The sequence below is a fragment of the Penaeus monodon genome, chromosome 32 (assembly GCF_015228065.2).
Source record: "Penaeus monodon isolate SGIC_2016 chromosome 32, NSTDA_Pmon_1, whole genome shotgun sequence".
In the NCBI taxonomy this organism is placed as follows: domain Eukaryota; kingdom Metazoa; phylum Arthropoda; class Malacostraca; order Decapoda; family Penaeidae; genus Penaeus; species Penaeus monodon.
In genome coordinates, this window is record NC_051417.1 from 34,464,557 (window position 1) to 34,464,867 (window position 311).

The window sequence follows — 311 nt, forward strand, 5'->3', positions numbered from 1 at the left end:
AAATGCAGTTGGGAACATTAGCAAGGTTATGCAATATCACCTTCAAAATTAATTACTAGTTTAAATAGGCTTTATGATAATGTAAATCTGTCTTGCAAGTTTAGTTATTCAAGATAACAATTCCCATGTAATTCTTAACTTAATGCAAATGATAACTAAGGACTTGCCAGTAGAGGTTCCCGAGTACAAAACCCTACTTTCATACAGTACTCACCACCATACTGTGTAAATGCGGACTAATTCAGATCTACGCACCTGTAAAGTAAGAAAAATACGTATCGTTAACAAATGAAAAGATACCAATATTTGTT